Source organism: Bos taurus, chromosome 1 (assembly GCF_002263795.3).
Source record: "Bos taurus isolate L1 Dominette 01449 registration number 42190680 breed Hereford chromosome 1, ARS-UCD2.0, whole genome shotgun sequence".
NCBI lineage: Eukaryota > Metazoa > Chordata > Mammalia > Artiodactyla > Bovidae > Bos > Bos taurus.
This window is the reverse complement of record NC_037328.1, coordinates 106,004,739-106,029,368: the sequence shown is the minus strand read 5'-3', so window position 1 is coordinate 106,029,368 and position 24,630 is coordinate 106,004,739. Positions and strand designations below refer to the sequence as shown.

The 24,630-nt window shown below is 38.8% G+C and overlaps 1 protein-coding gene and 1 pseudogene across 3 annotated transcripts in view; both read right to left on the bottom strand.

Moving 5' to 3' along the window:
• SPTSSB (serine palmitoyltransferase small subunit B) overlaps positions 1–2,522 on the bottom strand; it is a 30,470-nt gene extending 27,948 nt beyond the window's left edge. Inside the window, exons 1-2 of one of the 3 annotated variants that reach the window (XM_059886936.1) lie at positions 2,356–2,518; positions 882–1,745 (exon numbers count right to left, since the gene is read on the bottom strand). The gene's annotated coding sequence lies outside the window, so the exon portion shown is untranslated. Of the gene's footprint in view, positions 1–881 lie in introns of all 3 variants that reach the window. The other 2 variants (XM_059886938.1, NM_001110774.1) reach the window with 2 other exon arrangements.
• Positions 2,338–24,630, bottom strand: part of LOC112447001 (uncharacterized) — a 32,729-nt pseudogene continuing 10,436 nt past the window's right edge.

Here is a 24,630-nt window from a genome sequence, read left to right as displayed (position 1 = left end):
TAAAATTTAAAGTTAATAATTCTTTAAATTCTTTATTTGATCAAGGGCTGGGTTCATATGTTAATTGCCAGTCAGTTGAATGTCATTTTAGTTGACACAGATCTAGAATCTCTGCTCATATCTAAAGTCTTCTCTATCCATTATGCCATATCCTCATTCCCTTGTCAAAGTTATCTATATGTACTTTTCTCCTTGGGTTTAGAAGTCTAGTTACTTATAAGTGGTCACTTAATCATCTTAAAGAAAATACATACTGCTTAATTGGAGACGGAAATGGCAACCTACTCCAGCATTCTTGCCTGGGAAATCCCATGGACAGAGGAGCCTGGTGGGCTACAGTCCAGGGGTTTGCAAAAGAGCCGGACAAGACTTGTCAACTAAAACAAACAGCAATACAGCTTAATAATCATAATAAAATGTTAAAATGTATCCCTTGTTGGAAATTCTTTGCTTTGGGGGCAATTGACTTGTGTGTATTATTGCCTCAAGTAGCTTATGGGCAAAAAGTATTGTATAAAAACATGAAACAAGATAAACAAATATTTAAGAATGAAATCAAGCAACAACCAATGACATTTCTCTGAATAGTGTTACTGCATTATACAAAGATAAAAAACAAAAGTAATTAACAAAGTAATTTTCTCTTTTGGCTGGGAAAGTTTCAGTAGTAAAGTTTGGCTTCTGTTGACTGAAACATCTTAGTTTCTAACATAGTTAAAGGCAAATGGAAAAACCCATTCAATTCTTAAAATTTTTAGTGCAGTTAAATAATAAGCTGGTACATTGCTTTATGGATCGGTATTATTTTTCCTTCTAAAGACAGGAATTCTATCCTTTAAAAGCTACGTTACCGTTCAAGCATGTATTTGGAAGATGCTTACCTCCCGGTTGGGTTGGGTATATCTCCTGCGGCTTAGGTGAGCACCAGTGCTTTGGCTCCTCCCCAACTGCTGCGAGCTTCCTACTGCGCTGGGCACCTCAAAGCTCCTGGACTTAGGTGTTCGGCCCCGCCCTCTGCACTATTGCTAAAACTCCAATTCTGTCAGCCTGATTCCGGCGATTAATTATTGACGAAAGGAAAACACTCCCAGGCAAACTTGTGTCCAACCGGTCACTGCTCCCAATGACTCCTTTCAGAAGAGAATGCTGGCTGCACCACTCCCCTCCCCCCTTGCTCTATGGTCCCAACTTCCCACACGCTGCCACACTCGGTCCTGGGCGATCAGGCTCGTCCTCCGAGGAATGCAGCCCAGCGACTTCTACATTTTTAAATTTGGTTTCCTGCAGCACGTTAGCACTTCTCCAGGGACCAGCCTCTCAGAAGGAGGCGCTTTCCGGAGGCTGGGGAAGCTGGGGCTCTGAGAGCAACGGAGGAGGCTCAGGCGTCGCTGTCACCTCCGGCTGCCGCAGTAAAACCCCGAGTCGCGGCGGGGATGGGGAGGAGGGGATGGGGAGGCGCCCTTTCCCTCGTTCGGGTGGCAGCGCCAACACTACCAGAGGGGCACGTACTTCGATGGTAGTGGTGGGAGCGGGCAAATAAATAGAAGGCGAAGGTGGGAGCTTTGGGGCTTTAACCTAGGGAAAAACCTACGCCCAGCATCTATCGATGTGCAGACTTCGGCAAGGGGTCAAAGCCGGGCGGATGCTGAGTACTGCGGTCTGAAACTCAGCAGCAGGCTGCGAAGTGGACCCAGGGCTCCGGGCCGGGGCGGCAGTCGGCCCAGCAGGCATCCCACTGCATTCGTCTGTCAGAAACGGAAGAAAGCAAACCCTTTTAGCTTTGGCAGTTAATTTTGGTGCTTCTGAACGTGCAAAATGCCTCCCACCCTTCACTCCGTCCATCCTGCACCTCCCCTCCTCCCCGTAGCTGGGAGGTTAATGGTTGAAAGGATGGATGCCATCGGGGAAACGGAAGGATCGTGCCCAGGGAAGAGAATTAATTTGGGCCCGGACTGCGGCAGGAAGGCAATTTCGGGAGAGAGGGCTTGGAGGAGGCCCGGTGCCTACACACACCGCACAGGCTGCCGCGGCTCCGGAACCACCGAACCCAGCGCTCTTGCTCTCGGCGCTCAATTATCTTCCCCAGGAGGCGCGGGACCGTGAGGAGCATCTTCCCTGAAAACCCTCATGCAGAACACCATGGATCCCTTTTCTACCGAGGACATAGTGCTTAGACAGAATGCCGCGATTGCTGGATGAGATCGCAGAGGCCCTTGAAGCTTCCAGCCCAAATATCTCCGTAGCTGACGCTATGCCCAAGACCTCGGGGAGTCCGGAGCGAAAGCGTCCTTTGATTGATAAGTCTTTGGGCAACAGCTGCCAGTCAACCCCCACAGCCTAAGGAAGATGCCGTACTTGCTCGGCCTCATTGAGCTGAAGCGCGAATTTTAGCTGCGGGCAGGTTTCTGCTCCCTCCACAACTCGCTTCCAGTAGGTTCCAAGCTGCCTGCCTTTGCAACGGACAGAGAGACTCACACAGTTGGGCGGGGGTTTCTCCAAGCAGGAGGGAGGTGTCCTCAAAGGAACCTGAAGGTGTTGGGTCCAGGGAAGGGAACCAATAGAAAATGAGCACCTTGGAGTCTGTGTTGGCCGTTTTACATTTTGTTATCTTTTATCTTGTATCTAAATATTAGCAACCTCTGCTAATATTTTTTATTTATTACTTTATGTTCACATTTCTTACCTCTTGGCTTCCTCTGACAAAGCTCGTCAAGTTGGGAGCACAGGTATGACCATTCCCATTGAGAGATAAGGAAATAGAAACCTTGAGGAGTGACTTGTCCAAGGTCACCAAACCATTTTGTGGTGGGATCAATACTATTTACACTCGTTTTTAGGTCTTATTATTTATTGTTTAGTTTTCTTATCAGATTTTGACAGCCTCCCCGCATCCTCCCTGTGACTGTACATTTGTGGAAATGTAGAAACAAGTCTCTCTTCTTCCTGTCAAAGGCTTTTGAAATGGCAATGAGACCTGGCATTATTTGAACTGTAGGTGGGGAGAAACTGGTATCTCTTGCAGATGCATCTATACCATTAAAAATCATTTTAAATGATATATGTAATATAACCACACACATCTTTGCACCCCCCAAATGGAGAATAGGTATTTGTTTTTTTTTTTTAATACAAACAGAATATTCTCAAAACTTAACTAGATCACAAATAAAGATCCACCCTTTTCTTTTTTCTTTTTCATTTATTTTTTTAAGCTTTTTATTTTGCATTGGTGTATAGCCAGTTCAGAGAAGGCAATGGCACCCCACTCCAGTACACTTGCCTGGAAAATCCCATGGATGGAGGAGCCTGGTGGGCTGTAGTCCATGGGGTCACTGAGTCGGACACAACTGAGCGACTTCACTTTCTCTTTTCACTTTCATGCGCTGGAGAAGGAAATGGCAACCCACTGCAGTGTTCTTGCCTGGAGAATCCCAGGGACGGGGGAGCCTGGTCTGCGGCCATCTATGGGGTCGCACAGAGTCGGAGACGACTGAAGTGACTTAGCATAGCATAGCATAGCCAGTTAACATTGTTGTGATAATTTCAGGTGAACAGCAAAGAGACATACATGTACATGTATCCATTCTCCCCCAATCTCCTCTCCTATTCAAGCTGCCATGTAACAATGAGCAGAGTTTCATGTGCTATACAATAGGTCCTTGCTGGTCATTCATTGTCAACACTGTTTTTTCTAGATGGACACATTTTAAGTGGCAGAAATTATAAATAGCACATTTCCCCTTGATTGATAGAGCACAATTAAAAATTTAAGAATGTAAAAAAAAAATTTAAGAATGTGTTAAACCTAGATTAAAGGGAAGCACAAATGGGAAACTACAAACTCTTTAGAAACAGAAGAAAGCAAAAATCCTACATAAAATCAGGAGAGTATAAAAAAGCTATACAATCTTCAATGTATTTATTGCAAAACAACATACAAACCAAGAAACTTAGAAGAAATTGCAAAAAATTATGTTAATTCATTGAAAATAAAAATTAATAAAATGGAAAAATAAAAAGCAAGGCAAATTGATCAAAAAAAGAAAAAACTTTTATTGAAAAGATAAAGAAAAAATCAAGAACCAAAAATACAAGTCTTATTAAAAAAAGAAAGATGGTATACAACCACAGGTGAGTAGGATATTAAAGAAAAAATAACAGACAATGTTTTTTGCCCTCAAGGAGGAGCCTCCCTTTGTGCTGATAACTAGAAATTGTGAGGTAACAAATAGTTAAGTTGTACCACAGCTTATGGAAAGTGGAATAAGGTTTGAAGAAGTAGGCAAAATTGTTTAGCATGTAATAGTGTAAGAATATAAAGTAATTATAATTGTATCAACTGAATTTTGAACCAGGCCTTTCATCATGATTGTCATAAAGCAGTTGTTGAATAACTGAAGAACACATGTGTGCTAGAGTAGAAAACTTTATAAAGTACTAAAAGTTAAAAGACTCTATGCCTTCCAGGTTACCTGGGAGGTTTGAGGACAGAAATTACAGGGAAGGGAATAGGATCACTTTGTAAAAGCTATATTTATGACCCAGATTGTTTGGAAATGATCTCTGGAGTTCAGAACACTGGGAAGGAGAAAGGGCTTGATGTGAGAATCCACTGAAAATAACCAGCCGTCAGGTATCCAGCCTTGTACACATCTGCTGAGGATGGTCTTACCTCTAGGGAACCAAAATTAACAGCCTGAGATGTGAGTTTTCCCAAGCTCCAAACCTGCCCAGGATGGTGTGGTAGAAAGAGTATGCACTTTGGGGCAAAGTCTGGGTTCTATTTAACAGCTTTTCTACTAAGAAACTGTGGTGGTGGTAGTTTAGTCCCTAAGCCATGTCCAATTCTTTGTGACCCCGTGGATTGTAAGCTGCCATGCTCCCCTGTCCTTGGGATTTTCCAGGCAAGAATACTGGATTGGGTTGCCATGTCCTTCTCCAGGGGATCAGGAAGATCCAAGGATCTAAAGTGGGTCTCCTGCATTGGAGCAGATTCTGTACAGTCTGAGCCACCAGGGAAGCCCAAGAAACTCTGTAGTCCGAGACAAATTGTCTAATATTTCTAAATTTTAGTTTTCTTATCTATGATGTGCAAATATATTGCCTCCATGGGGTTCTTTTAGAAAATTAAAAGAGCCTGTGTTTATAAAGTACTTGTATAGTTCTCTATCTTCCCTACTCCCTGTTCACCCCCTCTCCCCTGTGCTAACACCTCCCCACTTCTCTAAACATCATCTTTCAGGATATTCTCTTCTGTCCATTGACATGTTTCCTATTTTTTCAATAGGACTCTACCTTCCTTCCCTTCCTTTCAGTGACCTAGGTACCTCCTCTATGACTCCTCAGCAATCAGGAATCCAAACATCATGATTGAGTACCTTTGGAATCTAAATCTGAATCTAAAAATAACTCACCCTTCTCTTATAAGATGGATGGCAAAAGCAGGATTGCCCTTCCTCCCTCCCTTCCTTCCTTCTTAATTAATATATATTTTGAGTTCCTATGTGGCTATACTCTAGCAACATGAGTGTCATTGTGCCAACTCACTGATTACAGTTTAACAGAGATGCAGTACTTCAGTTGAAGTCTTTAATGGAAAGATTCTGACATTTAGCCATTCCTAGATTTAATATTAGGATAAAGATCATAATAAGAATCAGTAGTTTGTTCTAAATATTGGAAAAGCAGTATTTCATTAAGGTACTAATTGCCTGTCCCATTAATCATCAACAAACATATGAGATATATCATAATAGGCATAATTATGACCTTAAAAGGCTATTCTTAGCAATAAAGATACCCCAAGAGAACAATACAGAAATTCCCAGAGCAGCAGTGAGATCAATTTAACTGAAGATTTTCTGAAGCATCTATTCTTAAGCAGCATCAAACACTGTCTTTTCATACAATGTCCAAGGTATAACTGCATCAATGTGGATAAGACAGAGAAGACAATGAAAAGTCAAAGGAATTGAGAGAAAATAATAAGGCTCCAACCAGCTGTATCAACAGCAAGTATCTTCTTTTAGGTATTAACACTTATTCTCTTCTATTGATCTTATTATCAGGAGGGGGAAAAGAAAAAAGAAAGTAACATATATTTAAAAGCAAGAACAGAAGTTTGAAGCAAATTTTATTTACTCCCTTCTGGTTTGCTTTTATGGTGTGGAGATTAACCCTTCCTTATTTCTTTTAAACCTTGTAAATTAACACCACTTATTTTTATTGTTGTGTGACAAAAAAAAGTTGCCTGCCATTTTAGTAAACAATATTGCACCCCATCAGTCATGGGAGTCTGCCCATTGGTGTGCCCTGAGGGGAATTTAGGATGGAGAAAAACAGGATACTGGCTATAGATAATTAAGATGCATAATAAAGAAATAATTTCAATGACTACAGACTCTTGCATCTTTCCGTGGGTAGAAAAGCACTAGAATCCTTGAGATGTGTGCTTTTGTTTGTTGTTTGTGATTAACAGTAATCTTTTGATGTTCTACTACTTTTTCCCCTCCACAGCAAAAACTCATAAACGGAGACTCCTCTCTTACCTCTTAGGCTTCCCTGGTGGCTCAGACAGTAAAGCATCTGCCTGCAATGTGGGAGATATGGGTTAGACCCCTGGGTCAGGAAGATCCCCTGGAGAAGGAAATGGCAACCCGCTCCAGTATTCTTGCCTGGAAAATCCCATGGGTAGAGAAGCCTGGTAGACTATAGTCGATGGGAACACAAAGAGTCAGACAGGACTGAGCGACTTCACTTTCACTTTCACTCTTTGGAACAATTCCAAGGAACTGTCTGAGAGGTTGCCCTCCCAGGCAATAGTCCTCAATAAGGTCACCAAATATATCATAGCTTGCAACTTTTAGGTTGTGTGTTTCTTGTTTTTATTTTTATTTTTCAGTTGACAGTGGAATACTCTCCCAGAGCAGAACTCTTCATAACACTCAATAGATTTATAAAGGTATTTGAAGGGATTGTCATATGTTAATGAATCTTACATATTTTATTTTTTAACTTTTTATTTTGTATTGAGGTATAGCCAATTAACAATGTTGTGATAGTTTTAGGTGAACAACGAGGGGAATCAGCCATACATATACATGTATCTAGTCTCCTCCAAACTCCCCTCCCATCCAGGCTGCCACATGATGTTGAGTGGAGTTCCATGTGCTATATAGTAGGTCTTTGTTGGTTATGTATTTTACATATAGCAGTGTTTTTAGTCTTCACTGAGTTACCAACTAGCTATACACTTTTGGCTAAACCAGCTAACTAACTTCTCCAGAACCATATCACAAGTAATCAAGTACTTGAATAGATTATTGGAATACATTAATCAACTAAAGGAACCAATCTCCAATTATCTGCTAGCTAGTACAAAGTCCCTTTTCTAATTTTTATATTTATTCTTTTTTTTTTTCAGAATAAGTAGATAATTCTGTTTTCCTGTAAAATGGAAAACATTTTTTCCCCCTCTTCTGGCTATGTTGATATAAAAATGCACCTGATAGCCCTCATTACTATCAATTCTTTTGTTTCAATTTTCCTTTATCAACATTTTATTTTCTTCATTAATTAGGACTGTTAGGTTAAAAACAAGTAAAACAGGGAAGTTGTATGACTGGAGTCTTTGACCTGTCTGCAAAACTTCAAAAGAGTAATAATAATGACTATCATTTATTGAGCTGCTACCAAGGTTTTCCTTAATCATCTGTTTTTCTTGCTACTAATTTGCAAGGTAGCTTTTATTTCATTTTTATAGACAATAAACCAAGAATCAGGGAGGTGGTAACTTTCCTAAGGTGATGAAATTATAAGACTTGGATGCCAAAGCCTGGCTTTTTAACCCTATACTCTTAATTCACTTTATACAATTTCTCCATGATTTCTCAAACGTTTTTTTTTCCTGATACTTTTCTCAAAGAAAGTGGCTGTGTTGTGCTGTGTGTTAAGAAAACCAATGTTGGAGCCAAGCCTCCCATGTTTAAATCCCAACTTGACCACTTAACTTTTGTGAACAAGGCCAGCTAACTTAAATCTCTCTAAAGCCTCAGTTTCCTCATCTGCCATAAAGGGTAATAACCATATTGAATTATTTAAGTTAATATACAGAAAGCATGTAGAAAAATAAATGTTCCATAAGTGTTCATTACTACTGTTCAGAGAATTCAATGAGATTATAACTCAGTATCTGGCCCTTAGACAACACTTAATACAATAATTTCATTTTTAAAAGTATTTTATTTTAATAACATATATAGTTTTAAACTACTCTTTCAGGAATATGATTAGGTTCTTCCTTCCTTCCTTTCATCGCTCCCTTTCCCTTTGTAACTATCATTCCCTATCTTTTGCTCCTCCCTTTTTGTGCCGATAACTAGGACTTACTCAACTCTACTATTGACAAACCATTTTTTTTTCCCCAGAGAGACCCATTGTTTACCCTAATGTGTCAGACCAACATAAATATACTTTAACTCAGTATCACATATTCAGGGACAGAGCTATTTATTTCCCTTATCTTTTTAAAAGACTTTTGCTAAAACAGTAGTTGATAAAAAATAAGAATGTTCAGGTTTTAAAAGGAAAAATTAGCTTAAATGTGAAAACTTTCTATTTTATGAGTAAGAAAAGTTGATTGAATACAATAATGACGGAACTCTCAGTATCTGAAAAACAGATTTGTCTAATGTGGCTGTGTTAGGGTTCTCCAAGAAACACAACCAATTATCTATTAATCTGTCAAGACATTTAGTTTAAGGAATTGGCTTATTCAGGATTCTGGAGGCCGAGGAGTCCCCATATCTAAGGCTGGCAAACTGGAGACCCAGGAGAACCAATGGTGTAAATTCCAGTCCAAAAGCTGGCAAGCTTGGGACTCAAAAAGAGTTGATTTTTTTAAAATTGGGGGATAATTACTTTACAATTCTGTGTTGGCTTCTGAATCAGCCATAAATATACACATGTCCCCTCTCTCTTGAACCTCCTCCCCACTCCCAACCCCATCCCATCCATCTAGATTGTCGCATAGTACTGTGTTGAGCTCTCTGTGTTATACAGCAACTTCCCACTAGCTAGCTATTTTACATATGGTAATGTATATGTTTCACTGCTACTCTCTCAATTCAGCCCCGACCCCTTGTCTAGCTGTGTCCAAAGTCTGTTCTCTATGTCTGCATCCCTCTTCCTGTCCTGCAAATAAGTTCATCAGTACCATTTTTCTAGATTCAGCATCCCACTACTGGGCATACACCCTAAGAGCTGATTTTTTAGTTCAGGTCTGAAGACAGGAAAAGATCGACCTGCAGCTCAAGCTGTCAGGCAGGAAGAGTTTTACCTCTTACTCAGCTTTTTTGTTCTATTGGTCCTCAACTGATTAGATGAAGCCTCAAAAGAATCTGCAATAGAGAGGGGCAATCTGCTTTACTTAAGTCTACAGATTCTAAGGTTAATCTCACCTAGAAACACCCTCACAGACAAACTCATATTAATAATAAATGTTTGAGTAAATTTCTGGGCATCCTATGGTCCAGTCAAGTAGATACATAAAATTGATCATCACAGTGGCCAAGAATTTTGATTGATCCAACCACTGCTTTTGACTTTGACATAAGACTGCATCTTTTCCAGAATAAGCATAGTTCACCCATCCTTTGCTAAGGGATTTATTGCTTCTTTCAAGGCTTTTGATTTGATTTCTCTTCTTATATTTAATTAATTGAGTAAGACTCTTTAGCTATAATGAATAACTGTGTAATAAGAAAGTGAAGAATCTTATACCATCATCGCCTGCTCCCTGTTGAGTGAGTTGTCTGCCATCTTCAACAAAACCTCTTTCTCTGACTCTTATGCACTATGAAAATTCACAGCTGTTCTAGTATCTTGACGTTTTTCTGTGGAGAATTTGACATTCATTGTAAAGTTATTTTTAATGACTGTCAAGTTAAACTTAGGGGCCAGGGATAAAAAGAACAAATCCAGAGTGAAAATAAAACACAAGAAAATAAGGCAACAAGAAAATGCATATGTCAAGAGTAAACAACAGGAAAAGAAGCTTATGGAAACACAACGGCAACTGAAAATTAAGCCATGGTCCTTTTTGGTTCATCTGCCCCAGTTTTTAATATCTGATCTGTGACCTGTAGTTGAAATTTGTATGATATTTTTTTGGAGGACATCAGGGAAATTTAGTGGAGCCTCTCACAAACCATGTGTTAATCACCTAAGAAATTCTTCCCAGCAGGTCTAGACTTTTAAATATCAGGCAGACACAGCATGCATCTGTGTAAATTAAAACAGAATCCCACCAAACTAGCCATTGAAAGTTTATATTGACTTCCTCATCTTTTTATTTTTTAAATGGCTGTCGCTTTCTTCTGTTATATGTATATTTTTAAAAAACAGCATTGTGATATAAGTCGCATACCATTTAAGTCACTCATTTATAAGATGAACTTCAGTGGTTTTTAGTGAGTTCACAGAGCTGTGCAACCATCATTACTAATTCCAGAATATTTTCATGACCCCAAGAAGAAATTTCATATTTTTTAATCATTACCTCCAACCCTAGGCAACTACTACTTAGCTTTCTGACTCTATGGTTTGCCTATTCTGGACATTTCATGTAAGTGGAATCACGCATTTAGTGGTCTTTTGTGACTGGTTTCTTTTATTTGGCATAACATTTTTAAGGTTCATTCATCTTGTACCATTTATCAATTTTCCATTCATTTTTATTTCTGAATAACATTCTATTGTGTGACTATACCATGTTTTATTTATCCATTCATCATTTGATGGGCATTTGTGTTGTTTCTACTTTGGGAGTATTATGAACATTTGTGTACATACTTTTGGTAGAGGTATATTTTTATTTCTCTTGTGTATAAACCTAGGAATGGAATGGCTGGGTCATGAGATAACTCTAACTTTCCGAAGTACTACAAAACTATTTCCTAAGTTGGGTGCACAATTTTACGTTCCCACTAGTAATGTATGAGGGTTCCAATTTTTTTTCACATCCTGGTCAACACTTGCTATTATTTGTCTTTGTGATTTTAGCCATTCTGGTGTGTGTGTGAAATGATAGCTCATTGTGATTTTGATTTGCATTTCCTTAATGAATTGTTATACTAAGCAATTTTTCATAAATGTATTCACTATTTGTACATCTTTAGACACATGCATATTCAAGTTTTTGTTAGTTTTTAAAAATTGGTTATTTAATTGGATCTTTTATTGTTGAGTTGTAAAGAGATTTTCTACATATTTTGGATACAAGTCCTTTGCCAGTATACCATTTGAAAACATTTTCTCCCATCCTGTCACTTGTCTTTTCGCTTTCTTGATGGTGTTCTTTGAAGCATAAATGGTTTTTAGTAATCTGATGAAGTCTAATTTGTCTTTTTTTCTTTGATCTGTTGTTCTTTTGGTGCTGAAGGTAAGAAAACATTGCTTAGCCAAGGTAATGAAGATTTCCTCTCATGTTTTCTTCTGGGATTTTTAGAATTTTAGATTTTACATTTAGGTGTATGACCCATTTTGAGTTAATTTTTGTGCTGAGTGTGAGGTAAGTATCCAAATTCATTCATTTGCATGTGGATGTCAAGCTGTCCCAACACCATTTCATTGAAAAGACTACTTTTCTGCATTAAATTTTCTTAGCACCCTTGCCAAATAAGTGTCCATTTGTATGGACTGAATGTTTGTGTCCCCCAAGGGACTTCCCTGATGATCCAGTGATTAAGAATCTCCCTTCCAATGCAGGGGATGTGGGTTCAATCCCTGGTCAGGGAACTAAGATCCCACATGCCACAGGACAATTGAGCCCATGCACCACAACTGGAGAGAAGCCCATGCACCGCAACGGAGATATTGCATGCCACAACAAAGACCCAACACAGCCATAAATAAATTCATAAATATTTTAAAAAAATATGAATGTTTATGTTCCACAACATTCATATTTTGAAATCTAATCCCCAGTGTGGTGGTAGTTGGAATTAAGAACTTTAGGAACTGCTTAGGTAAAGAGGGTGGAATCCTCATGAATGGGGTGAGTGCACTTGTAAGAAGCAGCCAGAAAGCTAAATAGCTAATTTTTCACCCCATGAGAACACAGTAAGAAGTCAGAAGTCTGCAGCTTGGAAGAGAGTGCTTTCAAGAGCTCAACCATAATAATACACTAATCTTGGATTTCAGCCTCCAGAATAGTGAGAAATAAATTTCTATTGTTTGTAAGCCTCCTAGTTTAATTTTTATTATGGCAGATAATGTAAGAGATTATTTTTGGAGACTCAATTCTATTCCTCTAGTAGCCTTTTGCCATATCATACTGTTTTGATTACTGTAGGTTTACTATAAGTTTTAAAATTGGAAAATGTTGGTTTTCCAGTTTTTTTCTCCTCTTTTAAGATTGTTTTGACTATTCTGGATCCCTTGCATTTTCATATGAATTTTAGAAGCAGTTGTCAATTTATTTGAAAAAGGCAGCTAAAATTTGATAGGAATTTATATCTCTTTATACAGATTGAATCTACAGATCAATTTGGGGAGTATGCCATCTTAACAATATTAAATCTTCTGATCTATGAACATGAACTGTCTTTCCATTTCTGTAGTAGATTTTTGATTTTTTTCCAAAAATGTCTTGTAATTTTCAGTTTACAAGTCTTATACTTCTTTTATTAAACTCTTATTCTAAGCCCCAAATTTGAATAAAGATTAGTGATGTTCAGGAATTATGTCTTGGTTAATCCAGTATCCTGCTTACCTGGTTTAGTGTCCTGAATTGTGGTTATTGATCCCTGTGCTTATTGAAGTAAATTGAGAAAATACATTTTATACTTACAGAAAGTTTACAGTATTTTTCATTTTTATTGCAGCATCCCTTTAAGAAAACAGAACAAGTATTGACCTATTTAATAAGAAAGTTAACTGATGGATATATAAAGGCCAAGAAGTTTAATTGGCATGACCAAAGATACTCAGTCCATGTCAAATATAAAATTAGAACACAAACATTTTTCCCAATGTTGTATTAATTCTGAAAGCTTTTAGCCTAAGAAGCATATTGAGAAATTCAGGGTAAAATGGGGGATGGCACTAAGTGATTTTTATTGAATTACATTAAAAATGTATACTGTCATATTATCCAGCTTCTTTAGGGCTAAAATAAGTGTTTCACTCTGGGGATGTATTTCTTGAACTTTTAAGTTAGCAAAGTGTTTGTAAAAATGCTTACAGTTATTTTCATGCCACATTTCAGTGATTTGTAGCCAATGTGAGGTTACAAGAAATTTGACTTAATAAAAGTTAAGGTGTAACTGTCACAGATGGAGTTAAAGATGTGGCAAACCTTGTAGACTCTCTCTTCTACTTTGTATTTCAAGTACAGATCTCTTACAAGTTGACACCTCCTATAATGGTCTCTGATTCAGGCTTTAGATTTGAACATCCAGTTAAGCACTCAGTCGAGCAACTGATAACGAAGCTTGTGATGGGATGAAACAGGTAATTAAGAGACTGAAAGGAGAGCAGCATGTGGGTGTCTAGCATTTATAGGGAGTGCTTACCAACCAGGAGGACATTGTCAAGTTTAGGCAAATGGACCAAGAGAAGAGTACTAGCCTTGACTACAAGATACTGATGACACAACTCTCATTAGAAAGGGAAAAGGAGGCCTACTGGACATTTCTTGATGATGAGAACAGGAGGTGCAATAAGAGAAATGCCTGTTATCAAGAGTATCAGACATTATGGCCGAGAAGAAACTAGTGACTGCTGCTTTTCAGGTCAGAACTGGATGGATATGATGGCTGCCTGGACCCCAAGTGAAGAAATTTTAATTATAAATAGTTAAAAAAATTGGCTTTTTACTCCAGGAAGTATTCCTTGAGGTAACCAGGTGAAAATAATAGGGTTTTTGTTCTCTGTAGGAAAATTTGGTAGGGGAAGGTTTCTGAAATAAAAGTTAAACACAAAAGAACTTGAAGAAGAAAATGTGAATTGAGTTGTTCTTTACCATATACATGTTACCTATCAATTGTTTAAGGGGCAAATCAATGAATATAAAGGAAAGGTAAACACTTAATCTGTCTGTTCAGTTCAGTCCCTCAGTTGTGTCTGACTCTTTGCCACCCTATGGACTGAAGCACAACAGGTTTCCCTGTCCGTCACCAACTCCCGGCGCTTACTCAAACTCATGTCCATCGCATTAGTGATGCCATCCAACCATCTCATCTTCTGTCATCTCCTTCTCCTCCCACCTTCAATCTCTCCCAGCATCTGGGTATTTTCAAATGAGTCAGTCCTTTGCATCAGGTGGCCAAAGTATTAGAGTTTCAGCTTCAACATCAGTCCTTCTGATATATATTCAGGACTGATTTCCTTTAGGATGGACAGGTTGGATCTCCTTGCAGTCCAAGAGTCTTCTCCAACACCACAGTTCAAAAGCATCAATTCTTCAGTGCTCAGCTTTCTTTATAGTCCAACTCTCACATCAATACATGACCACTGGAAAAACCATAACCTTGACTAGACGGACCTTTGTTGGCAAAGTAATGTCTTTGCTTTTAAATATGCTGTCTAGATTGGGCATAGCTTTTCTTCTAAGGAGTAAGCGTCTTTTAATTTCATGGCTGCAGTCACCATCTGCAGTGATTTTGGAGCCCCCAAAAATAAAGTCTGTCACTGTTTCCATTATTTCCTTGTCTATTTGCCGTGAAATGAAGGGACCAGATGCCATGATCTTAGTTTTCTGAATGTTGAGCTTTAAGCCAACTTTTTCACTCTCCTCTATCACTTTCATCAAGAGGCTCTTTAGTTCCTCTTCACTTTCTGCCATAAGGGTGGTGTCATCTACATATCTGAGGTTACTGATACTTCTCCCGGCAATCTTGATTCCAGCTTGTGCTTCATCCAGCCCGGCATTTTGCATTATGTACTCTGCATATAAGTTAAATAAATACTCTACATATAAACAGGATGACAGTATACAGCCTTGACGTACTCCATTCCCCATTTGGAACCAGTCTGTTTTTCCATGTCCAGTTCTAATGAAGTTCTAAACACTTAATGAAGGCCATGAAATAGACCGTTGGCCTATATGGGTGTAATATTTTTAGTTCTACTATGTTCAGATCATTCTAGCAGTTCATGAAGTTTATAACTGTGCTAAGCCACAGGCCTGACTTCTGAATTTGAGGTTAGAATGAAAGAGCAAGTTGCTTAATTAGGAAGTGCCCTATTTAGTAAATAAGAGGTAATCTTTAAAAAGTTTTTGGTTATCTAGGCATTTCCCTCAAACTGTTTATGTGAATAATGTATAATCAATTCCAGGTTATAAGAGTGAAAGTTATTTTAACTGCAGTGACTATTCACGTGTCACACGATTTTGTGGAGGGTGTACTCAAAAGTCTGAGAGGCCTTTGGAAACTACAAATCAAAACATAAATCCTTCTAAGGGCTACGGCTATTTCAGGTCCCAAAAGAGTAGCACCAGGGTTAGGCTCATTGAATTCAACAAGAAAGGACCTGATTTTGGGGAAGCAAAGAGTAGAACTGTGAATCTGGACTCATGGTAGGAACTGATGGTAGCTCTGAAGCTGTAAAGGATCTTGGAGCACAGATTTTTGTTCTTTGATGTTCATAAGCAGGACAAATCTTTTCAGTCAGCAATATATTAGTATTTGTGTCCTCCCTTTGGAGGCATTTGGCTCTGAGGTTGCCTCTAAGTTTAGAAGCTGCAGAGGCAAGAAGACACCCTCCTTACCTCCTTTGTCCCTCTCTCTGCAGGCATTTGAGGGATAAACAAATGAATAAATGTGCAGCCCTCCTACTGATTTTGAAATCAATAATGACAAAGGAAGGAGCAATTATGGGGTAGAACAATAGCTGAAACAAAATGAGCACTGGGAATCTCTCTTTACTTTTGAAAAATATATTAAGATAATTTTTTTTTTTCTGCTTCAGGATTTCATTCTTTACTCTGAAACAATATAGTGGTTTGTGTCACTGTGTCTCAGTAATGGTGCATTTCCCCCAAATCTTCTATAATGGAATTTTTCTTTCATCATGGCTTTTACTTTTAATTTTTTTTTAGCTCAGTGATTGGCTTTACAAGTAGTCAGGTATTCCTAGATAACATCTTGCAGTATGTGCTTCTCCTGGCCTGCAAAAATCATGGTTTTCCTGATTCAAATAAGAAAATTTATTTTCCAAATTCAATGAAATTTTCCAAATTCAAATAAATGGAAAGGCATCTGATGTCCATGGATCAGAAGACTTAATTTTGTTAAGATGGCATACTCCCCAAATTGATCTACAGATTCAATCGGTAGAGAGGGATAGCAATCCTATTGAAAACTTAGCCACCTTTTTCACAGAAATTGACAAGCTGTTTCTAAAATCCACATGAAAATGCAAGGGATCCAGCATAGTCAAAGTAATTTTAAAGGTGAAAAACAAAACTGAAAATCCAACACTTGCCAGTTTCAAATCTTTTTACAAGAAAGCTACAGATAATGTAAACATTGCTTTTCATGGAGGCATAGAGCAAGGTTTTTTTGTCTTAGCAGATTTCAAGACAATTGTAAAACCTCGTAGTTTTAAACAAGACTGAAGCTCATTAAAACAACAACAACAACAAACAGAGGCATTCTTAAGGGAGAACTATAAACTTTTCCAAACAAGATCTTTGACACTGAAGACTCCAGTTCTGGTTTACGGCCACTGACTTTTAACCATCCTAGTAAACATTACTGTATAACGGGAGATTTTTTACTTCCTGGACCTCTTACGAATGATGGGATGACCATCTCTACCCTTGCTAAATCCTTTTAAAATGTCGTTTGCAGCCCTTATGGTTGACTTCCCCCTGCCGCCCTTTTTTTGGTCCATGAGAAAGTAATCACCATCCTTGAAATGCCTGTTGTCTCTAGCTATCTCAAATAGTATTCTGGCCTGACTGGGAAACATTTTTCCTATTCTTATCTCCTAAAGCTAATGTTTATTTTCTCCAGTTTTTGTCACTTAACACATATACAAGGCAGATGTTAGGTGTTAGAAATTTAGTTTTCAACTTAGCTGTTGGGCCATTTAATTTAAACACAAAATGTGCCTGATTCACTTACTGTTGGTTTCAATAGATATCTGGATATCTAGATTACTTGGCTATCTGAAAATTAGTGCCTATTGACATGCTGAATAAGATGATGCTTATAAGAGTCTTTCCCACCACATAGCAGGTACTTAGTGGTTATTTGTTTTCTTCCTAATAGTGAAGTTGACAGTGGAAGCTTTTTTAAGTGACAAAATTACAATCTAAAGTTAAATGGGTTAACTAAGGCTTGAGTTTTCCTCCTGAGTAGATTTCATGTTCATATATACAGAGAGCCTTGTTAGAATCCAACTAAAATTAAAAATTCAAAAAAGTTACTACACTAATTTAAACTAATGTTTCATACTTTCATCCATGGCTTAACACACTTTAAGTTTTCTCTATTTCAAAATGCCCTTTTGGCATCAGTAGTAAGTGTTTTGTGTAGAAAACACAGTTCCTTATGATTTCAAACTCAAGCTAAGGATTGTGGGATCCTCAGCAATAGAACAAGTCATTTGAGTTATTCTGGAAAGTTACAAAATGTTATTAGAGCTATGAAGACCTATGATGGTCTCATTCACTCATTAATTTATCCAACTAATGTTCACTGTTACTTTGGCCACCTGATGTGAAGAACTGACTCATTGGAAAAGACCCTGATGCTGGGAAAGATTGAAGGCAGAAGGAGAAAGGGATGACAGAGGATAAGATGGTTGGATGGCACCACTGACTCAATGGACATGAATCTGAGCAAGCTCCAGGAGTTGGTGATAGACAGGGAAGCCTGGCGTGCTGCAGTCCATGGGGTGGCAAAGAGTTGGACATGACTGAGCGACTAAACTGAACTGAATGTCCACTCTGGTATTCAGCTGGTGACAGACACAGGCTGATTTCCTCCCTTCACGGAGTATTATTTCTGTGATGGTAAATTAATTGATCAAGCCTGTTTTAGATACCATAGTTTTGAAGGATTTATTTATTTATTTTTATTTTTTTCCTTGTTTATTTGAAGTTTTCTTTCCATATCTTTTTAGGTAAAAAACAACATAACTATATTTTTCTCTCAATATGGGGTCATGATATTTTTCTCTCACTCTCTGTGTTGAAGGATTTATTTTAAACAACAATCCTATCATTGAAGAATAGGTCAGGGAGCCAGGTAAAGTTGCCCCGAATGAGAGATGTCTTGAAGATCTCTGTCTTCACCTTTTTGACAACTGTCATACTTAGATCTCCCAAGAGTATTGTAGGGAAGATTCTTATAACACAAGCTGATGAGAAGTTAAACCAAAATATTTCTAAGGCCCTCTTCAGCCTAGGATTTGGTAAATTGGTGTTAAACCTGAGAAGAAGGATCTCTCCAAAATAACCCCAGAAAAACGCAAAAAGTGCCACTTAATTCTGTGTCACTATAGTAAGCTCTAATAAGCAGGCAGCTCTGGGTTATGTCTATTACACTATTGACCATTGCTCATCCTTTATCATTTTGAGCAGAGAAAGTCTGGAGACTAATGGAAAAGAATTATAGAATTTTATTGTTCTCTGCTTCTCACTGTGAACTGGACGTAGAGACTTGTTAAGCTAAATGAGCTCAACTGAGACTCTGGCTGTCAACATTTACTCAGAACCTGTGCATTAGCCTCTGGATCTTCAAGGGTTTTCTTCTGACCAGGCATAAACATTGCATACGGACAATTTTGACTTGGGATTTCTGGTAATTATTTTAAAAATGTGACCTTTTATTTTTTTAGTGAAATATAGAAACTTTTGTTGTTTGTTTTTCAGAAATAGATATATTAAGAATTTATTATTATAAGGTATTTTTCAACTTTAACATTTGGTAGCATTTCCTCTACTTGGTGAGTAAGTAAAATTATGACCTCCTGCTTTGTTGAGTGGGCAGTGTTAATCTCACTTCAGTGTCTTTTGTGGTTGGAGCTATTTAAGCAGAGGCTTGGGAGGGGATTAATATCTATAGGGCGGTGTCTTTCAAAGTGTGGGCTTTAGACCAGGAGCATGAGACTCACCCCAGGACTTGGAACTTCCCCCTGGTCCCACTGGTTCATATCCATGCTAAAATCTGAGAACCCTGTAATAGGGATATGAGCCTTAGATCAGTACTTCTGTAGAAAGAAGAAGCTGAAGGAGAGTATCAGCAATGCTTGTTTTCTTTTTTTTTTTTTCCTGAAGCTTACAGTTTCTCTTTTCCCTGCCTTCTACTCCTATTGCTGCACACTGAGCTATTGCTTTGAGAATCTGACTTGTGCTTTGGAAGCTTTGGGATGGATCATTGGACTAGATGAATGAAAATTTGTAGGATTTGGTCAGTTATGATGAAGTTATGCCCTGACATTATGGCTTTTTCAGGATTTGTAAAGTTCTGTCATCTTTGAATTTACTACAGATAAACTGATAGCCCCAGATGCTACTATGAGTTAGACAGGAATGGTTGAAGATGGATGTTATTTCACAATCTTGAACTAGCTTCTGGTTGTTGACCTTTCCTAGAGAAGTTGGGAATGTTCCACTCCTTTCTGAAATAAGGTTTTGAGCCCTATTGTGTAATGCCTGGCACTTTGGGTTTCTCGAAAGTAAGCCACCCATTGAGAAAAGACACCGCAATGGCTGGGCTGATCATATGGCCTTCTAGGCTATTTGGGCACAAATGCTGGTTCTGTTGCTTGCTCCATGTATGACCTTAGGAAAGTCCCTTACTTCCTCTTGGTCAGTTTCTTCATTTGTAAATCGGGCTGGTTGGTGATGGACAGGGAGGCCTGGCATGCTGCAATTCATGGGGTCACAAAGAGTCGGACATGACTGAGCGACTGATCTGATCTGATCTGAATAATGTCTACCTTTTGCTAGGTTTAAGCATTCATTTTAGGAATCAGTGAACTAAAATGGACTGGAAAGGGTGAATTTAACTCAGAAGACCATTATATCTACTACTGTGGGCAAGAAACCCTTAGAAGAAATGGAGTAGCCATCATAGTCAATGAGAGTCTGAAATGCAGTACCTGGATGCCCGTCTCAAAAACGACACAAAGATCTCTGTTCATTTCCAAGGCAAACCATTTAATATCATGGTAATCCAAGTCTCTGCCCCTACCAGTAATGCTGAAGAAGCTGAAGTTGAACAATTCTATGAAGACCTACAGAAATTAACATCTAAAAAAGTTGTCCTTTTCATTATAGGGGACTGGAATGCAAAAGTAGGAAGTCAAGAAACACCTGGAGTAACAGGGAAATTTGGCCTTGGAGTACAGAATGAAGCAGGGCAAAGGCTAATAGAGTTCTGCCATGAGAACGAACTGGTCATAGCAAACACCCTCTTCCACAACACAAGAAAAGACTCTACACATGGACATCACCAGATGGTCAGCACCGAAATCATATTTATTATATTCTTTGCAGCCAAAGATGGAGAAGCTCTATGCAGTCAGCTAAACCAAGACTGGGAGCTGACTGTGGCTCAGATCATGAACTCCTTATCACCAAATTCAGACTTAAGTGGAAGAAAGTAGGGAAAACTACTAGACCATTCAGGTATGACCTAAATCAAATCCCTAACAATTATACAGTGGAAGTGAGAAATAGATTTAAGGGACTAGATCTGATATGGGTGATGAATGATGGGTGGAGGTTTGTGACATTGTATAGGAGACAAGGAGCAAGACCATCCCCAAGAAAAATAAATGCATAAAAGCAAAATGGCTGTCTGAGGGGGCCTGACAAATAGCTGTGAAAAGAAGAGAAGTGAAAAGCAAAAGAGAAAAGGAAAGATATACCCATTTGAATGCAGAGTTCCAAAGAATAGCAAAGAGAGATAAGAAAGCCTTCCTCAGTGATCAGTGCAAAGAAACAGGAAAACAGAGGAGTTGGTGATGGACAGGGAGGCCTAGCGTGCTGCAGTCCAAGGGGTTGCAAAGAATGGGAAACGACTGAGCGACCGAACTGAACTAAACTGAAGCATTTCATGAGTTCAGTTCAGTTCAGTCACTCAGTTGTGTCCGACTCTTTGGGACCCCATGAACCACAGCACTCCAGGCCTCCCTGTCCATCACCTACTCCCGGAGTCCACCCAAACCCATGTCCATCTAGTCGGTGATGCCATCCAACCATCTCATCCTCTGTTGTCCCCTTCTCCTCCTGCCCTCAATCTTTCCCAGCATCAGGGTCTTTTTCAATGAGTCAGCTCTTCACATCAGGTGGCCAAAGTATTGGAGTTTCTGCTTCAACATCAGTCCTTCCAATGTGTACCCAGGACTGATCTCTTTTAGGATGAACTGGTTGGATCTCCTTGCAGTCCAAGGGACTCTCAAGAGTCTTCTCCAACACCACAGTTCAAAAGCATCAATTCTTTGGTGCTCAGCTTTCTTTATAGTCCAACTCTCACATCCATACATGACCACTGGAAAAACCATAACCTTGACTAGATGGACCTATGTTAGCAAAGTAATGTCTTTGCTTTTTAATATGCTGTCTAGGTTGGTTATAACTTTCCTTCCAAGGAGTAAGCGTCTTTTAATTTCATGGCTGAAATCACCATCTGCAGTGATTTTGGAGCCCAGAAAAAAAGTCAGCCACTGTTTCCCCATCTATTTGCCATGAAGTGATGGGACCGGATGCCATGATCTTAATTGTCTGAATGTTGAGCTTTAAGCCCACTTTTTCACTCTCTTCCTCACTTTCATCAAGAGGCTCTTTAGTTCTTTCACTTTCTGCCATAAAGGTGGTGTCATCTGTATATATGAGGTTATTGATATTTCTCCCAGCAATCTTGATTCCAGCTTGTGCTTCATCCAGCCCAGTGTTTCTCATGATGTACTCTGCATATAAGTTAAACAAACAGGGTGGCAATATAGAGCCTTGACATACTCCTTTTCCTATTTGGAACCAGTCTGTTGTTCCATGTCCAGTTCTAACTGTTGCTTCCTGACCTGCATACAGGTTTCTCAAGAGGCAGATCAGGTGGTCTGGTATTCCCATCTCTTTCAGAATTTTCCACAGTTTATTGTGATCCACACAGTCAAAGGCTTTGGCATAGTCAATAAAGCAGAAATAGATGTTTTCTGGAACTCTCTTGCTTTTTTGATGATCTAGCAGATGTTGGCAATTTGGTCTCTGGTTCCTCTGCCTTTTCTAAAACCAGCTTGAACATCTGGAAGTTCACGATTCACGTATTGCTGAAGCCTGGCTTGGAGAATTTTGAGCATTACTTTACTAACATGTGAGATGAGTGCACTTGTGCGGAAGTTTGATCATTCTTTGGCATTGCCTTTCTTTGGGATTGGAATGAAAACTGACCTTTTCCAGTCCTGTGGCCACTGCTGAGTTTTCCAAATTTGCTGGCATATTGAGTACAGCACTTTCACAGCATCATCTTTCAGGATTTGAAATAGCTCAACTGGTATTCCATCACTTCCACTAGCTTTGTTTGTAGTGATGCTTCCTAAGGCCCACTTGACTTCACATTCCAGAAAATCTGGCTCTAGGTGAGTGATTGCACCATAGTGATTATCTGGGTTGTGAAGATCTTTTTTGTACAGTTCTTCTGTGTATTCTTGCCACCTCTCCTTAATATCTTCTGCTTCTGTTAGGTCCCTACCATTTCTGTCCTTTATTGAGCCCATCTTTGCATGGAATATTCCCTTGGTAGCTCTAATTTTCTTGAAGAAATCTCTAGTCTTTCCCATTCTATTGTTTTCCTCTATTTCTTTGCATTGATCGATGAGGAAGTCTTTCTTATCTCTCCTTGCTATTCTTTGGAATTCTGCATTCAAATGGGTATATCTTTCCTTTTCTCTTTTGCTTTTCACTTCTCTTCTTTTCACAGCTATTTGTCAGGCCTCCTCAGACAGCCATTTTGCTTTTTTGCATTTCTTTTTCTTGAGGATGGTTTTGATTTCTGTCTCCTGTACAATGTCTTGAACCTCCATCCATAGTTCATCTGGCACTGTGTCTATCAGATCTAGTCCCTTAAATCTATTTCTCACTTCCACTGTATAGTCATAAGGGATTTGATTTAGGTCATACCTGAATGGTCTAGTCGTTTTCTCCACTTTCTTCAGTTTCAGTCTGAATTTGGCAATCAGGAGTTTTTGATCTGAGCCACATCAGTTCCCGATATTGTTTTTGCTTACTGTATAGAGCTTCTCCATCTTTGGCTGCAAAGAATATAATCAATCTGATTTTGGTGTCGACCATCTGATGATGTCCATGTGTAGAGTCTTCTCTTGTGTTGTTGGAAGAGGCTGTTTGCTATGACCAGTGCGTTCTCATGGCAGAACTCTATTAGCCTTTCCCCTGCTTCATTCTACATGTTAAATTCCTGACACTTGATAAATACTCAATAAACTTTAGATATTACTATTATCACAGGGGCTTCCCAGTGGTTCAGTGGTAAAGAATTTGCCTACCAATGCAGGAGACCTAGATTTCATCTCTGGATTGACAAAATTCCCTGGAGAAGGAAATGGCAACCCATTCCAGTATTCTTGCCTGGGAAGTCCCATGGATGGTGGAGCCTTGTGGGCTATAGTCCATGGGGTCACAAAGAGTCAGACACATCTTAGTGAATAAACAACAACAAATTATATTATGACTGTTGTGTAATAAGAAAATTACCTACAACTGAAGAGATAGCTAATTAGTATAGTAAGTACAACTGGGAAATACATGTAATCTGTCAGGATAGAGTAAAAAAGCTATAGAGTCAGACACACATCAATTCGATTTCTTGGTATGCATCTTCTGGCAAGTAATTTAGTCACTCCTGGGCCTTGATATTCTTATCTCTGAAATGGGACTAATTTCTGCTTTGCAGGGCAGTTGTGAGCAGAAACAGGAACATTTTGGAAGAGGCTGATATATTCAATACAAATGGTATTATTCTTTTTATTGCTGCTTGCTTTTCTTGAGCTAAATTTTAAATAGCAGCTTCTCTTCCCTATGGAAATCTAGGGAGTCTGATATAGAGGAAATGTGTATATGCTGTGGAATGGCCCATATGCCACTTTGTTATTAGAATATGACTCATTATTTCTAAACTTAGTGTTGCTTTATTTTTATGCTATTTGCTTTTCTGAAGAATCGCTATGTTCAGATCCAATCATAAACTTTGGATAATAAAAGAAAGTAACCTCAGTTAAATGCATTTTTGGGAGCTACAGCTAGTCACTCAAATGAGGTTATTCAACCAATTAGTGATGTCGTACTTAGTCACTCAATTGTACCTGATTCTTTGCAACCCTATAAACTGTAGCCCACTAGGCTCCTCTTTGCATAGGATTTTCTAGGCAAGAATACTGGAGTGGGTTGCCCTTTCCTTCTCTAGCAGATCTTCCCCACACAGGGATGGAATCAGTGTCTCCTGTGTTTCCTGCATTGCAAGTAGATTCCTTACCCACTTAGCCATTGGGGAAGCCCTAATTAGTGACATATAGAGGACTAATATTTTGGTAAACAACTGTGAAATTTGTTGTACTAGGTCTTTGTTGCTGCGTGTGGGCTTTCTCTAGTTGTGGTGA